The 17409-nt window shown below is 45.1% G+C and overlaps 1 protein-coding gene and 1 long non-coding RNA gene across 16 annotated transcripts in view; both read right to left on the bottom strand.

The window, feature by feature from the left end:
* Positions 1–17409, bottom strand: part of LOC120052812 — a 292808-nt gene that overhangs the window by 58489 nt on the left and 216910 nt on the right. The gene's annotated exons all lie outside the window — the stretch shown is intronic.
* LOC120052825 lies at positions 161–917 on the bottom strand. The gene is made up of 3 exons (XR_005477412.1): positions 720–917; positions 427–489; positions 161–324 (listed from the first exon to the last, which is right to left on the bottom strand). It is a non-coding gene; the product is annotated as an uncharacterized LOC120052825 (long non-coding RNA).

Raw genomic sequence — 17409 nt, 5'->3', positions numbered from 1 at the left:
TGATTTCTGTTGTCTCTGATTGGGAGCCATATTTAAGGTAGCCATAGGCTTTCGTTTGATGTGGGTAATTGTCTATGTTAAACGTTTGTAGCCTGTATGTGCACTACGTTCATAGCTTCACGGTCGTTCATTGTTTTGGTTAGTTTGTAAGTGTGTTTTGTTTCATTTTTCCTTCTTCAAAAATAAAAGGAAGATGGCTTATTTTCCAAATGCTGCGTTTTGGTCCGTCAATCCCCCACACGATCATGACAGGTAGAGAGACAGAGGAGCCTGACCATGCCGTGATTGGAGCATCAGGGACTGACACTGAAAAGTCATCTAGAGCTAGAGTAGAGAGATACAGATGGAACATTGAGGAGAGATTCTCAGACTGTTTAATCCAGGAAGTGGAATATATTGTAATTAAATTAGTATACAAATTCTTACCAGGTTTTTGAGTTGTGATGGGAGCAGTGAGGACAGCCAACATCACCACCATCAGACACAACCCTGTGGTAAAGATAGAGGACATGACTGTGACATCATTATCACAAGAGAATCCATAGTAAGCAGTGTGATGAATATGTACGCCTGTCACTTATGCCTGTCACAGTAAGTACATAAATAAGTTAGTAAGTAAGTAAGTAGCTAGGTATGTAAATAAGTAAGTAAACAAGTAAATACATAAGTATAATTGTGTTAGCAATACACTTTAAACTATTTAATCATTAGCCACATACTGTACATATGCAGGGTCGTGCTGTAAAGAGGAATCGTGCTGTTCATCTCCAATTTGTCCTATTGGATCAGCCTCCTGTCCATCATGTTTATCCAGCCAATATGAAGTAAAAGGAGACCAATATAAATAGAGCCCCTGTGTCACGACTCCCACCGAAGGTGGCTCCTCTTCCTGTTCGGGCAGCGCTCGGAGGTCGTCGTCACCGGTCTACTAGCTGCCACCGATCCCTTTTTCCCTTTTCTGTTGTTTTTGTCTTATTGGTTACACCTGTTTCTTGTTTAGGTTTTAGTTGGGCTATTTAAGCCGGTATGCCCGCCTGCTCTTTGTGCGGGCTTATTTTTCCTCTGTTCATGTTTGTGCGATTTCCTTTATTTTTTCCTCCGGACTGGTTGGGTCCTGGTTTTGGGCCTGTCTTGTTATTTGCGCCTGGTGTTTTGGCGTGACCATTTTCCCTGCGCCGGAATAAAACATTGTTCTTTACCCTCTGCTTCCTGCGCCTGACTCCGCACCCACTACGCATAGATTGCATGACACCCTGTGAGGCTAAACTATGGACCTTTAGACATTGGACCAGTTTGATTATGTGCAATTCCATGGTAAAATAATTGTCCTGTGTTTTTGTAAAATGTTCAGTGGAAATTGTTAAAATAAGTCCTTGTGCATAGATGTGTGAGGTTTGCAATCAATGTTTTTGTTTGACATACATTTTAAAGGGAAAACTCTGAGTAATTCTGTTTTTTGTGGAATTGCCCGTATATTACTGTTATCTTGCCAGAAAATGATACATTTAGCAAACAGAGATTTAAAAATCTGGTTGATGGATTCTTTAAGAATTATACTAATCATACAGTTTGGAATTATGATCTGATATGTATAACTGTATTCTAAAATTGATGAAACAATTGTATTCCCTCATCTATCTACACACAATATCCCATAATGACAACGTGAAAACAGATTTTTAGAAATGTAGTTTAAACAGAAATAACACATGTACAGGTATTCGAAACCTTTGCTATAAGACTTGAAATTGAGCTCAGGTGGATCTTGTTTCCATTGATCATCCTTGAGATGTTTCTACAACTTGATTGGAGTCCAACTGTGGTAGATTAAATTGATTGGACATGATTTGGAAAGGCACACAGCTGTCTATATAAGGTCCCACAGTTGACAGTGCATGTCAGAGCAAATACCAAGACATGAGGTTAACGGAATTGGCCGTAGAGCTCCGAGACAGGATTGTTTCGAGGCACAGATCTGGGGAAGGGCACCAAAACATTTCTGAAGCATTGATGGTCCCCAAGAACACAGTAGCCTCTATCATTCCTAAATGGAAGAAGTTTAGAACTACCAAGACTCCTCCTAGAGCTGGCTGGCTGGCCAAACTGAGCAATCAAGGGAGAAGGTTCTTGGTCAAGGAGGTGACCAAGAACCCAATGGTCACTCTGACAGAGCTCTAGAGTTCTTCTTTGGAGATGGGAGAACCTTCCAGAAGGACAACCATCTCTGCAGCACTCCACCAATTAGGTCTTTATGGTAGTGGTCAGACAGAAGCCACTCCTCTGTAAAAGGCACATGACAGCCCGCTTGGAGTTTGCCAAAAGGCACATAAAGGACTCTCAGACCATGAGAAACAAGATTCTGATGAAACCAAGATTGAACTCTTTGGCCTGAATGCCAAGAGTCACGTCAGGAGGAAAAGCATGGTGGTGGCAGCATCATGCTGTGGGGATGTTTTTCAGCGGCAGGGACTGGGAGACTAGTCAGGATCAAGGGAAAGAGTAAAGAATAGATGAAAACCTGCTCCAGGGCGCTCAGGACCTGACTGTGGAAACGGTTCACCTTCCAACAGGACAACGACCCTAAGCACACAGCCGAGACAACGCAGGAGTGGCTTCGGGACAAGTCTCTGAATGTCCTTGAGTGGCCCAGCCAGAGCCCAGACATAAACCCAATTGAACATCTCTGGAGAGACCTGAAAATAGCTGTGCAGCGACGCTCCTCATACAACCTGACAGAGCTTGAGAGGATCTGCAAAGAAGATTGTGAATAACTCCCCAAATACAGGTATGCCAAGCTTGTAGCGTCATACCCAAGAAGACTCAAGTCTGTAATCACTGCCAAAGGTGCTTCAGCAAAGTACTGAGTAAAGAATCTGAATACTGAATACTTATGTAAATGTGATATTTCTGTTTTTACCTGTTTTTAGTTTCTCATTATGGGATATTGTGTTTAGATTGATGAGAAAACAAATACATGTAATCCATTTTAGAATAAAGCTGTAACGTAACAAAATGTGGAAAAAGTCAAGGGGTCTGAATACTCTCTGAATGCACTGTATACCAATCATGCAGTATGGAATTATGACCAATGTTCCCTCCATGCTGAGCGCAGAACAAATATCATCACGCGCAGAGAAGAACAAGATTGATCTTCACTCAACTTTCTAGAGTTTTCCCCTTTAGTTAACACTATCAATGTTTCGCTCTAATGTGGGAAATGTGCTCAAATCAATGCAATATTAGTCACTTTCAATGTCACATACTGAAACAAAACAAATTATGCAAGAGATTTTCTTGTAGGCAGAGCGCATCGACGTAGGATTCTATTGCATTGACAAGGATGATTCAGGCCCCTACACTACACAGACTGGTGCGCCATAACCAATCGATCAGATCTGCAGTAGGCCTATATGCAAATAGCCATTGCGATATATGGATATGTGCCATTCACTTTGAACTGGACTGTGTTTACAGTATGAGCGGTCATGAGTAAATGTGCTTGTTTTGAGATCAAAGCGATAGCTGCATGTAGCCATCTGTGCACATTTGTTCATATTCTTTGCTAGTTAGTTATTTGCCCAGATATACCTAATTTCTAGTCAATAATTGGGGAATGGCACTGCATCGTAGTGCTAGCTGTGCCACTAGAGATCCTGGTTCGAGTCCAGGCTCTGTCGCAGCCGGACGCGACTGGGAGACCCATGAGGTGGCGCACTATTGGCCCAGCCTCGTCCGGGTTAGGGAGGGTTTGGCCGGCAGGAATGTCCTTGTCCAATCGCGCTCTAGCGACTCCTGTGGCGGGCCGGGCGCATGTACGCTGACACGGTCGCCAGGTGTACGGTGTTTCCTCTGACACATTGGTGTGGCTGGCTTCCGGGTTAAGCGGGCATTGTGTCGAAGTTTTGCGGCTTGGTTGGGTCGTGTTTCGAAGGACGCACGGTTCTCGACCTTCACCTCTCCTGAGTCCGTACAGGAGTTGCAGCGATGAGACAAGACTGTAACTACCAACTGGATACCACAAAATTGTGGAGTAAATGTAAAAAAAAACTATTAGGGAGTGGTTACTTCCTACAAGAGCACAAAATGTCTGCATTTCTGACCATCTTTGAAAAGCGAGTCAGGTAAGATCATTTTTTGTCTTTAAAGGGACAGTGTTGTATTTTGAGTGGTCTTGAATAAGCTCAGTAGGGTAGCATAATGTGTCTGATTTGCTATAATTATAATTGGCCACTATTAAAACTGTAACTTAAAGTGGGTACAGCCTCAGAGTTTACAGTAAATTCGGGCCAGAAGTTGCAAAGAATTTTCACAATGTTCAAGTTTGCGCTCAGCAGACCAGAAAGTTGCTCAGGGCTGAAGAAAATTTGAGGGAGCATTGGTTATGACTAGATTGTAAATAACAATAATTAAAACATCTCTTTGAACTAAGTCATTGGTCAAAACTGACAGGGAACTACTCAGAAATGATCCCTGTTAAAATATTAAAGTAAGGGGAAGAGCGGAGAGAAAGAAGGTATTTGTAATGGAGAGGTGGTAATCAATAATAAAATGCATTTGTACCTGAGCACGTGGTCCGTCTCCTTCGATTAGTTTCCATTGCACAATCAAAATTTACCTTCGGAATCTTCTGATCACCCTATGACCGACTGACATATCAGTGTTTGTATACTAAATGTTAAATATCACGTTTGCATTCTACCAATCTTAACAAAAGACTGAGAATCACTTAATTCTCCCTCTCCCGTAAACTTCTCTCTTTCTCACTGTCAGTACTTTCACTTTCCATCAAACACCCCTATTCCTTATTCATTTATTAACTGTTATTCATTTACTAACTGTTGAGAAACACAGTGCCTTCAGAAAGTATTCATAATCATACCCCTTGACTTATTACACATCTTGTGTTACAGCTGGAATTCAAAATGGATTAAATGTATTATTTTCACCTCACCCATTTACACACTATACACCATAATGATTAAAGGAAAACATGTTTTTAGAAATGTTTGCAAATGTATTGAAAATTAAATACAGAATTATCTCATTTACATAAGTATTCACAGCCCTGAGTCAATACCTGTTAGAATGACAGTCGGCAGCGATTGCAGCTTTGAGTCTTTCTGGATAAGTCTCTAAGAGGGGACTTGGGGGCGACAGGTAGCTTAGTGGTTAGAGCGTTGGACTAGTAACCAAAAGGTTGCAAGATTGAATCCCTGAGCTGACAAGATAAAAATCTGTCGTTCTGCCCCTAGACAAGGCAGTTGACCCACTGTTCCTAGGCCGTCATAGAAAATAAGAATTTGTTGGTTGTTGATCATTGCTAGACAGACATTTTCAAGCCGATTTTAAGTCAAAACCGTAACTAGCCACTCAGGAACATTCAATGTCAACTTGGTAAACTCTAGTATACAGTATATTTGGCCTTGTGTTTTAAGTTATTGTCCTGCTGAAAGATTACTTTATCTACCAGTGTCTGTTGGAAAGCAGACTGAACCAGGTTTTCCTCTAGTATTTTGCCTGTGCTTAGCTCTATTCCTTTTCTTTTAATCCAAGAAAACTCTCTTGTTCTTGCTGATGACTAGCATATCTGTCACGCCCTGGCCTTAGTATTCTTTGTTTTCTTAATTATTTTAGTTAGGTCAGGGTGTGACATGGGGAATGTATGTGTTTTTTGTAGTGTCTAGGGTGGTTGTAAGGTTTAGGGGGTTTATTAGAGTAGTTGGGTTTATGTTTAGTGTAGTAGTCTAGCTGTGTCTATGTTGAGTGTAGGTCTCTAGGAAAGTCTATGGTTGCCTGAATTGGGTCTCAATTAGAGACAGCTGGTTATTGTTGTCTCTGATTGGGAGCCATATTTAAGGCAACCATAGGCTTTAGCTGTTTGTGGGGAATTGTCTATGTTGAACGTTTGTAGCATGTGTGTGTGCACTACGTTTATAGCTTCACGGTCGTTTGTTGTTTTGGTATAGTTTGTAATAGTGTTTTGTTTCATGTTCATCTTCATAGTAAAAAATAAAAGAAGATGGCTTATTTTCCACATGCTGCGTTTTGGTCCGTCTCTCCTCCACACGATCGTGAGAGAATTCCCCACCAACATCGGATCAAGCAGCGGAAAACAAAGCAACAGCAGCGATGTCAGGACTCCTGGACGTGGGAGGAAATCCTAGACGGGAGAGGACCCTGGTCACAGCCAGGGGAATATCACTGCCCCAAGGCAGAGATGGAGGCAGCACGGCGACACGGTAGGAAGCCCAAGAGACAGCACAAAAAAATTCTTGGAGGGGGGCACTTGGAGCAGTCGGCGAAGTTGAGGGGTGAGTCTGAGATGGTCGAGGAGTTATTGGACAGATTGGAGGAGAGTGAACGAAGGGGAGATTATGAGACATTCGAGGAGTTGTTGACGAAATTGGAGGAGAGTGAAGAGAGAGAGCTGTTGGTTTGGCAGAGTATGCATGGCATTCTCCCTGAGGAGCGTGTTAGCTGTCCGATGCCACCTGTGTCAGTTCCTCGTACTCAGCCTGAAACTTGTGTTAAAGTTCCGGAAGATTTAATGCCGGCTATACACACCAGGTCTCCAGTACACCTTCACAACCCGGTGTGTCCTGTTCCTACATTTTGCACTCATCCTGAGATGCATGTCCCCAGCCCGGTACCACGCACCAAGCCTCCAGTGCGTCTCCAGAGCCCAATTCCTCCTCCACGCACTCTTCCTGTGGTGTGTGTCTCCGGCCCGGTGCCTCCAGTTCCGGCACCACGCACTAAGCTACCTGTGCGTCTCCAGAGCCCTGTACGCACTGTTCCTTCTCCCCGCACTCGCCCTGAGGTGCGTGCCCTTAGCCCGGTACCACCAGTTCCGGTACCACGCACCAGGCCTATAGTGCGCATCGAGAGGCCAGTGTGCCCTGTTGTTGTTCCCCGCACTAGCCTAAAGGTGCGTGTTCTTAGCCCGGTACCTCCAGTTCCGGCGCCACGCACCAGGCCTATAGTGCGTCTCAGCCGGCCAGAGTCTGCCGTCTGCCCAACGGCGCCTGAACTGCCCGTCTGCCATGAGCCTTCAAAGCCGCCCGTCTGCCATGAGCCTGCAAAGCCGCCCGTCTGCCATGAGCCTACAGAGCCGTCCGCCAGACAGGAGCCGCTGGGGCCTTCCGCCAGACAGGACCCGCTAGAACCTTCCGCCAGACCGGATCAGCCAGAGCCTTCCGCCAGACCGGATCAGCCAGAGCCTTCCGCCAGACCGGATCAGCCAGAGCCTTCCGCCAGACCGGATCAGCCAGAGCCTTCCGCCAGACCGGATCAGCCAGAGCCTTCCGCCAGAACGGACCGGCCAGAGCCATCCGTCTCCCCAGCGCCATCTGAGCCATCCGTCTCCCCAGCGCCATCTGAGCCATCCGTCTCCCCAGCGCCATCTGAGCCATCCGTCTGCCCAGTGCCGTCTGAGCCATCCGTCTGTCCCGAGCCATTAGAGCCGCCCGTCTGTCCCGAGCCGTCAGAGCCGATAGTCAGTCAGGAGCCGCTAGAGCCATTCGTCAGACAGGATCTGCCAGAGCCGCCAACCAGACAGGATCTGCCAGAGCCGCCAACCAGACAGGATCTGCCAGAGCCGCCAACCAGACAGGATCTGCCAGAGCCGCCAACCAGACAGGATCTGCCAGAACCGCCAGCCAGCCATGAGCGTCCAGAGCCGTCAGCCAGCCATGAGCGCCCAGAGCCGTCAGCCAGCCATGAGCGTCCAGAGCCGTCAGCCAGCCATGAGCGTCCAGAGCCGTCAGCCAGCCATGAGCGTCCAGTGCCGTCAGCCAGCCATGAGCGTCCAGAGCCGTCAAGCAGCCATGAGCGTCCAGATCCGTCAGCCAGTCATGAGCGTCCAGATCCGTCAGCCAGCCATGAGCGTCCAGATCCGTCAGCCAGCCATGAGCGGCCAGATCCGTCAGCCAGCCATGAGCAGCCAGATCCGTCAGCCAGCCATGAGCAGCCAGATCCGTCAGCCAGCCATGAGCAGCCAGATCCGCCAGAGCCGTCCAGCCAGGATCCGCCAGAGCCGTCCAGCCAGGATCCGCCAGAGCCGGCCAGCCAGGATCCGCCAGCCAGCCAGGATCCGCCATTCAGTCCGGTGCTGCCCTTCAGTCCGGAGCTGCCGTACCTCAGTCCGGAGCTGCCCCTTATCCTGGGGCTGCCCCTTAGTCCGGTGCTGCCCTTCAGTCCGGTGCTGCCCTTCAGTCCGGAGCTGCTGTACCTCAGTCCGGAGCTGCCCCTTATCCTGGGGCTGCCCCTTATCCTGGGGCTGCCCCTTATCCTGGTGCTGTCCCTTATCCTGGTGCTGCCCCTTAGTCCGGTACTGCCCCTTAGTCCGGTGCTGCCCCTTATTCCAGTGGGGTTAAGAAAGCGGGTAGTGACTATGGTGGGGTGGGGACCACGACCAGTGCCGGAGCCGCCGCCGTGGATGGACGCCCACCCAGACCCTCCCCTAGACTATGTGCTGGTGCGCCCGGAGTTCGCACCTTAAGGGGGGGGTTATGTCACGCCCTGGCCTTAGTATTCTTTGTTTTCTTAATTATTTTAGTTAGGTCAGGGTGTGACATGGGGAATGTATGTGTTTTTTGTAGTGTCTAGGGTGGTTGTAAGGTTTAGGGGGTTTATTAGAGTAGTTGGGTTTATGTTTAGTGTAGTAGTCTAGCTGTGTCTATGTTGAGTGTAGGTCTCTAGGAAAGTCTATGGTTGCCTGAATTGGGTCTCAATTAGAGACAGCTGGTTATTGTTGTCTCTGATTGGGAGCCATATTTAAGGCAACCATAGGCTTTAGCTGTTTGTGGGGAATTGTCTATGTTGAACGTTTGTAGCATGTGTGTGTGCACTACGTTTATAGCTTCACGGTCGTTTGTTGTTTTGGTATAGTTTGTAATAGTGTTTTGTTTCATGTTCATCTTCATAGTAAAAAATAAAAGAAGATGGCTTATTTTCCACATGCTGCGTTTTGGTCCGTCTCTCCTCCACACGATCGTGACAATATCAATAACATGATGCAGCCATAACCATGATTGAAAATATGAAGAGTGGTACTTAGTGATGCGTTGCATTGGATTTGACCCAAACATAACTCTTTGTATTCAGGACAAAGCTAATTTCTTTGCCACATTTCTTGCAGTTTTACTTTAGTGCCTTATACGCAGTAGAGCGCAGGGTGTCTCCTGTACGTGTGCATAGCCCGGTGCGGGTTATTCCACCTCCCCGCACTGGTAGGGCTAGATTGGGCATTGAGCCAGGTGTCATGAGGCCGGCTCAACGCGTCTGGTCTCCAGTGCGTCTCCTCGGGCCGGCATACATGGCACCTGCCTTACGCATGGTTTCCCCGGTTCGCCTACATAGCCCGGTGCGGGTTATTCCACCTCCCCGCACTGGTCGGGCGACCGGGAGCATTCAACCAGGTAAGGTTGGGCAGGCTCAATGCTCAAGAGAGCCAGTACGCCTGCACGGTCCGGTATTTCCGGCGCCACCTCCCCGCCCCAGCCTAGTACCTACAGTGCCTACACTACGCACTAGGCTACCAGTGCGTTTCCAGAGCCCTGTTCCTCCTCCACGCACTCTCCCTATAGTGCGTGTATCCAGTTCGGTGCCTCCAGTTCCGGCCCCACGCACTAAGCCACCTGTGCGTCTCCTAAGTCCTGTACACACTGTCACTTCTCCCCGTACTAGTCCTGAGGTGCGTGCCCTCAGCCCGGTGCCACCAGTGCCGGTACCACGCACCAGGTATAGAGTACGCTTTGAGAGTCCAGTGTGCCCTGTCCCTGCTCCCCGCACTAGTATGAAGGTGCGTGTCCTTAGCCCGGTGCCTCCAGTTCCGGCACCACGCACCAGGTCTACAGTGCGCCTTATCCGGCCAGAGCCATCCGTCTCCCCAGCGCCATCTGAGCCATCCGTCTCCCCAGCGCCATCTGAGCCATCCGTCTCCCCAGCGCCATCTGAGCCATCCGTCTCCCCAGCGCCATCTGAGCCATCCGTCTCCCCAGCGCCGTCTGAGCCGCCCGTCTGCAATGAGCCTGCAAAGCCGCCCGTCTGCCATGAGCCTGCAAAGCCACCCGTCTGCCATGAGCCTACAGAGCCGTCCGCCAGACAGGAGCCGCTAGAGCCGCCCGCCAGACAGGAGCCGCTAGAGCCGTCCGTCAGACAGGGTCTGCCAGAGCCGCCAACCAGACAGGATCTGCCAGAGCCGCCAACCAGACAGGATCTGCCAGAGCCGCAAACCAGACAGGATCTGCCAGAGCCGCCAGCCAGACAGGATCTGCCAGAGCCGCCAGCCAGACAGGATCTGCCAGAGCCGTCAGCGAGCCATGAGCAGCCAGAGCCGTCAGAGAGCCATGAGCAGCCAGAGCCGTCAGAGAGCCATGAGCAGCCAGAGCCGTTAGCCAGCCATGAGCGTCCAGAGCCGTCAGCCAGCCATGAGCGTCCAGAGCCGTCAGCCTGCCATGAGCGTCCAGAGCCGTCAGCCTGCCATGAGCGTCCAGAGCCGTCAGCCTGCCATGAGCGTCCAGAGCCGTCAGCCTGCCATGAGCGTCCAGAGCCGTTGGTGATGCGTTCGGAGTACGCACCTTAAGGGGGGGGTTATGTCACGTTCCTGACCTGTTTTCTGTTAGTTTTATGTGTTAGTTGGTCAGGACGTGAGTTTGGGTGGGCATTCTATGTTGTGTGTTGCTATGTTGGTTTAGGGTTGCCTGGTATGGCTCTTAATTAGAGGCAGGTGTTTTGCGTTCCTCTAATTAAGAGTCATATTTAGGTAGGTTGTTTCACTGTGTTCGTTGTGGGTGGTTGTCTCCTGTGTCTGTGTCGATGTTACACCATACGGGATTGTTTCGGTTTGTTCGTGCGTTTTTGTATTAAGTACTTGTTCGTTCGTTCTGCGTGTGTTATGTCAGTTCGTCGTACTAAGTCTGTCTACTTTCGTTTTGTTATTTTGTTAGTTTATTCAAGTATAGTTTGTTTCGTTTTGTCTTGTAAATAAAATTCATCATGTATTCACAACCCGCTGCGCCTTGGTTCGATCACTACTCCTCCTCTTCTTATGAAGAGAGAGAGGAACGCCGTTACACTTATTGCAAACAGGATGCATATTTTGTAATCTTTTTATTTTGTACAGGCTTACTTCTTTTCACTCTGTCATTTATTTGGAGTAACTACAATGTTGTTGATCCATCCTCAGTTATCTCCTATCACAGTCATTAAAAAGTGGTGTAAAAAATCATTTAAATGACTACTTAAGTCGTTTTTTTGGAGTATCTGTACTTTACTTTACTATTTATAGTTGTGATTACTTTTACTTTTATTTCACTACATTCCTAAAGAAAAGAATGTACTTTTTACTCCATACATGTTCCCTGACACCCAAAAGTTTCATTTTGACAGGAAAATGCTCCAATTCACACAATTATCAAGAGAATATCCCTGGTCATCCCTACTGCCTCTGATCTGGCGGACTCATTAAACACAAATGCTTCATTTGTAAATGAATGTCTGAGTGTTGGAGTGTGTCCCTGGCTATCCGTAAGTTAAAATAAAACAAGAAGATTCGGCAGTCTGGTTTTCATAATAAGGAATTTTTAATTATCGTTCAAATATTTTTTATTGAACACACACAAGAATGGTGCATAGGTATAAAAGACAGGTATACAATTCTTATCTAAACATAAAAGAGCAGACAGAGACAAAAAGACCAAGAGTTCTGGGTACAAAACAAATATTACAAAACAAGACATACAGAACAAGGACAGGTAGAAAGAAAGAGGGTAGGTGTCACCCCCCACTTATTCCCCCCCTTTATCCCCCCCCCCCACTTCTTCCCCCCCCCTTTATCCCTTCCCCTTATTCCCCTCCCGACTGCTCGGGTGGCGGTGCCAGCACATGCTGCCCAAAGGTGGATTAAAATATTACAATTGAGAGTGCGTTAAAAAGTACAAATTCACAGCGCCGAATGGTCCAAGTAAGAGAGGAAAGGCTGCCAGATTTGATCAAATGTTGATAATTTATTGTTCAGAATATATCTAATTCTTTCTAAGTGTACAGTGTTTGCCAATTCGCTGAGCCATAATTTGGTAGTGGGCGCTTCCCTCTTTTTCCAAAACAACAAGATTCGTTTTTTTGCCGAAATGAGACTGTAAGAGATGAGTTGTTTTTGAGGGTTGGTTAATCCGTTTAAGGAATCAGACACTCCCAGGATTATCAGAAGCGGGTCTGGGTCAATTGAAGTCTCCAGAACTTCAGAGAGGATCCTAAAAATTCCACACCAGTAACCATACAAGCTAGAGCATAGGGCAAAGCAGTGGAGTAGTGTACCCTGTGCAGCCTGACATTTATCACACATAGGGGATGTATCAGGAAATATCCTATGCAGTTTGGTTTTGGAATAGTGTAATCTGTGTAATACCTTGAATTGTATGAGACGATGTCTCGAGTTAATGGAGCAGGTGTGGATATACTCCAAGCTATCTTCCCAGTCTGCCACCGAAATGTCAGTCCCCAGTCTTCCTCCCATTTTGCCTTAATGGCATCTGTAGAAGGTGTGCTAACAGATTGAAAAGCATCATATAAACGAGATATCAGTTTGTCTGAGGTGGGGGATGTTTTTATGCATCCGTCAAACATGGAAGGCTTAGTGTTCCCAAATGTTGGGAGGTGTTTTCTAACATAGTCTCTGATTTGTAGGTATCTGAAAAAGTTACTTCTGGGAAGATTATAAATTTCCCTCAGCAACTCAAAGGAAGCAAAGGTCCCTTCTATATATAAATCCCCTATGGTACTTATCCCCAACTCTCCCCATTGCTCAAAGGTGTTATCAAGGTTAGAGGGGGCAAAGGAGGGGTTCCTGGCAACAGGGAGCATGAATGACATTGGTCTAAGCTCAAAGTGGGTTTTAATTTGCTTCCAGATTCGGACTGTGCTATGTATAATAGGATTGTTACGATAAAGTGACCTCTCCAGATTGACAGGCGACAAAATCACAGCACCAATAGAGAAGGGGTGACACTCCTCCCGCTCCATACTAAGCCAGCTGGGTGACGGACGTGCGTCATCCAGCAAAAACGTAACAGCGCGGAGGTTAGCGGCCCAGTAATAAAATATAAAATTTGGGAGAGACCATCCTCCTTCCATTTTGGATTTGCAGAGGTCTTTTTTACCTATCCTGTGTGTTTTATAATCCCAGATGAAAGGATTGATAATTGAGTCCAGTTGTTTATGAAAGGATTTAGGTATGAATACTGGGATGTTCTGGTATAGGTAGAGCAGTTGTGGGAGGAAGACCATTTTAATGGCATTAATTCTTCCGAGCAGAGAAATTGGGAGAGTTCTCCAAAATTGTATGTTTGTCTTGAGTTTTTGCATCAGAGAGGGGAAATTCTCTTTAAATAGTAAGGAGTATTGTTTGGTAACTACAATTCCTAGATAGGTAAATTTTTCTGAAGATAACTGGAAGATGTTCTAGCCAGGAGGTGTTTTGTAACCGTATGGGCATTAATTCACTCTTGTTCCAATTTATTCTGTATCCCGAGAAGGTACCAAACAAATTAATCACATCAAGAATAGCTGGAATACTAGCTTGGGGTTCTGTTACATAGAGGAGAATGTCATCTGCGTATAGGGAAATCTTATTTAGAGTATCTTTAGTATTATAGCCGTGTATTGCTGCATCAGATCTAATCGCCTGAGCGAGAGGTTCAATGATTAGGGCGAAGAGCATAGGCGACAGCGCACAACCCTGCCTTGTCCCTCTGTAAAGGTTAAATCGGGGCGACAATGATTGGTTAGTGAGTATTCTCGCACAGGGGTTCCTATATAAAAGCTGGATCCAATTTATGAACCCATCTCCAATATTACATTTCTGTAGGACTTTGAATAGATAGGACCACTCAACTTGGTCAAAAGCCTTCTCGGCATCAAGAGATATAACGGCAAGGTCCACATTTGGTAACCTCTAAGAATACATAATGTTGAAGAGGCGCCTGAGATTGAAGAATGAGTTTCTGTTCGGGATAAAGCCGGTCTGGTCCGAATGGACCAATTTGCCAATTAAAGTGCTAAGCCTGTTAGCCAGGGTTTTTGCTAAAATCTTTTGGTCTGTATTAAGGAGGGATATTGGTCTGTATGACCCTACCTCTTCCGGATCTTTACCATTCTTATGTATAACTGTAATGAATGCTTCATCCAAAGTAGATGGGAGAGCTCCATCCTCCTTGGCCTGAACCAACATTTTGTGCAGGTAGGGAGAGAGCATGTTGCTGAATGTTTTATAGAATTCACCAGGGTATCCATCTGGGCCCGGGGTCTTGCCACTCTTTAGAGATTTAATTGTTTCTCGAATTTCTTCAAGAGATATTTCCTTATTCAGGAAGTTAGAATCTTCCTGGTTCAGGGCAGGAAGATTACAGTCCTCCAAAGAGTTTTGCATAATTAAGGGGTTAGGATCTGCTTTAGATGTATATAGAGTCTCATAAAACTAACGGAATCTGTCATTGATGTCTTTGGGGGAAGAGAGTAATTCCCCAGATGCAGATTTAACTTTGTGAATCATTCGGTTACTCACATTTTTTCGAAGTTGTCTGGCGAGTAATTTGTGTGGTTTGTCACCAAACTCAAAATATTTTTGCTTGGCGTAGAGAAAAGATTTAGCAATTTTAGCTGAGAGAATCTGATTATATTCAAATTTTAAAGAGGTAATTTTTTTATGTTTCTCCATAGATGGATATCTAGCATTCTCCCTGTCCAGTAAGTGAATTTGTCCCTCCAGTTCTACCAATTTTCCCCTGTTTTGCCTACTCCTGGCAGTCTGATAGGAGATGATACAGCCTCTCAAATAAGCCTTAAGTGTTTCCCACAATAATGCTGGGGAAGTCTCTGTGTTGTCGTTGGTATCAAAGAAAAATGTAATTTGGTCTTTAAGATGTTCACAGAATGTTGGTTCTGTGAGGAGCTGAGGATTCAACCTCCAGACCCTCTCGTTTGGTACGATGTCACCCAATCTCAGGGAGAAGGTGAGTGGACTGTGGTCCGAGATTATAATATCATGATATCTCACATTACAGGTATAGGGGAGTAGTTTAGCATCAACCAAAAAGTAGTCAATTCGAGTATAAACATTGTGAACATGAGCGTAAAAGGAGTATTCCCTACCCGTAGGGTTAGTGATCCTCCATATATCAAATAAGTTAGAATTCTTTATGCAGGTATTCAAGAATTCACTTGAATAGGAGGTGGGGGTTCACCGGGTAGAGGATCTGTCCAAATATTGGTCTAGCACACAGTTAAGGTCCCCTCCAATGATCAGGTTAGTATGGGAGATATCTGGAATCAGGGCAAGGACTCTTTTGAAAAAAGAGGGGTTATCAATGTTTGGCCCATAGATATTTAGTAGAGTTACAGAAGTAGAGTGGATCTCTCCTATTACGATCACATAACGACCCTCTTTATCCACAATAGTGGTTTTATGTAGAAAGGGAATTCCTTTCCGTACCAGAATCGCTGTGCCTCTCGTTTTGGCAGAGAAGTTAGAGTGATACACTTGCCCCACCCACCTACATTTAAGTCTGCTATGAGAATTATTTTTCAGATGGGTTTCTTGCAAAAATATAATATCAGACGAGAGTGCTTTCAAGTGGGCTAGGACCTTGCCTCTCTTAATTGGTTCGTTTAAATCCTTGACATTCCAGGAAGTGAATGTGAGCCCTGCCCCCCTCTCATTTGTAGTTCCTATGGTGGCCTGCATAACATGTAACTCAATAAAAAGGTAAGAAAGCGCAGAATTTTTTATTATCAATACCTTTAAATATATTTGAGTAATTCCATTAAAACATTTTAATAAAACCAAATACTTAGACTTTTATTCAAGTAGTATTTTACTTTGTGACTTTCACTTTTACTTGAATGATTTTCCATTAACCTCTACGGGATTGTAAAAAATCTAAAATCTCTGAAACTGGAAACACTTATCTCCCTCACTAGCTTTAAACACCAGCTGTCAGAGCAGCTCACAGATTACTGCACCTGTACATAGCCCATCTATAATTTAGCCCAAACAACTACCACTTTCCCTACTGTATTTATTTATTTATTTATTTTGCTCCTTTGCTCCTTTGCACCCCATTATTTCTATCTCTACTTTGCACATTCTTCCACTGCAAATCAACCTTTCCAGTGTTTTACTTGCTATATTGTATTTAGTTCCCCACCATGGCCTATTTTTTGCCTTTACCTCCCTTATCTCACATCACTTGCTCACATTGTATATAGACTTATTTTTTCTACTGTATTATTGACTGTATGTTTGTTTTACTCCATGTGTAACTCTGTGTTGTTGTATGTGTCGAACTGCTTTGCTTTATCTTGGCCAGGTCGCAATTGTAAATGAGAACTTGTTCTCAACTTGCCTACCTGGTTAAATAAAGGTGAAAAAATTAAAAAAAATATATAAAGAATTGGTGTCTCTAAACCGGGATTGTTGTTGCTAACGTGCACTAATGTGATTAGAATGATGTAAGTAACTGCCAACTTTCCAGGACATAGACATGTCTTATATGGGCACAAAGCTTAAATTCGTGTTAATCTAACTCGTGTCCAATTTACTATAGCTATTACAGTGTAAAAATACCATGTTATTGTTTGAAGAGAGTGCACAACAACAAAACACTTTTCATGGCAACTGGTTTGATACATTCACCTCTGAAGGTAAATAATGTACTTCCATTCAGTAATCTTGCTCTGATTTGTCATCCTGAGGGTCCCTGAGATAAAATGTAGCATATTTTTTGTTTGTTGATAAAATCTATTTTTATATTCAAATGTAGGAACTGGGTTCTGCAGTTTAAACCCCTGCTGTCTCTCCTGTAAACTCCCTCTCTTAGGTTTTATCACCAACATCAATCAATTGTCAGCTTCAAGCTATCTCTAGTAAAACCCATGTCATAAACACACAGACTGGCTGCAGGACACTAGAGTGGAGACCATAAACACAGCATTAGACAGATATCTTACTGTTTGTTAAGTAAATAATTGTTACATATCCAACGAATAAGGTGAATACATCATTTTTCAATGCACAACTGTATGGGTATGTCAGTCTTTGTCATTAGTGGCATCCTGGTCCTGTTTGTTCAATGCACTGAATAGAACACTGAGTGGAGGTATTGCACAGGAGTTTTTCAAATGACATTAATTCAATATCAGGTTAGTTTATGTCAATACACAATACAGAAATCAACAGTGTTATTGATATTCAATACTTGTATTACAGATTTACATCAATGATGTTGCTAAAGGTAGTAAATATACATTTAAAGTGTAATGTTTCTATGCGGTTGAATTCCCTGTTAGTGTCACAGAGTGTTACATTGGTATTTCATTTAATATGTATTTCCACCTTTGTCATCCATAGTC

This window comes from Salvelinus namaycush, chromosome 8, assembly GCF_016432855.1.
Source record: "Salvelinus namaycush isolate Seneca chromosome 8, SaNama_1.0, whole genome shotgun sequence".
Classification (NCBI taxonomy): Eukaryota; Metazoa; Chordata; class Actinopteri; order Salmoniformes; family Salmonidae; genus Salvelinus; species Salvelinus namaycush.
This window is presented reverse-complemented; position numbering and strand designations above follow the sequence as displayed.